Genomic DNA, 339 nt, shown 5'->3' on the forward strand with positions numbered 1-339 from the left:
AACTATATTTACATGTGTATAGAGAAGGTAGAAAAACGGCAGGAAAAGCAAAGTGAAAGAAGGAAGACGAAACAGCCAATAGATAGAAGTGAGAGAGAGGAATCAAATCAAAAGGAAGGAGCCGATAGACCGGACCGTCCTTCTCCTTTCTTTCATGCGTCTGAACTCGACTTGAGTTCTTTTCCTTCATTTCTCTTTTCCTTCCTGCGCGACAACACCAGTATGTGAAGAGACCAATCTCTACACACAGGAAGCAACCACGCGCGTATAGGTTCGTCCTTTTTTTGGAGAGACAGGGAGCTTCCTCCTTGCAAACCTCTTCTCTCTTCAGAGAGGGGG

The 339-nt window shown here is 45.1% G+C and overlaps 1 protein-coding gene across 1 annotated transcript in view; it reads left to right on the forward strand.

Annotated features, from left to right (window-relative positions):
• The window catches only part of CSUI_005401 (uncharacterized protein), a 5310-nt gene continuing 4971 nt past the window's right edge, over nt 1–339 (forward strand). Inside the window, exon 1 of the mRNA XM_068065577.1 lies at nt 1–339. This exon is cut by the window's right edge and continues 721 nt beyond it. The gene's annotated coding sequence lies outside the window, so the exon portion shown is untranslated.

The sequence above is a fragment of the Cystoisospora suis genome (genome assembly GCF_002600585.1).
Source record: "Cystoisospora suis strain Wien I chromosome Unknown contig_2618, whole genome shotgun sequence".
Classification (NCBI taxonomy): domain Eukaryota; phylum Apicomplexa; class Conoidasida; order Eucoccidiorida; family Sarcocystidae; genus Cystoisospora; species Cystoisospora suis.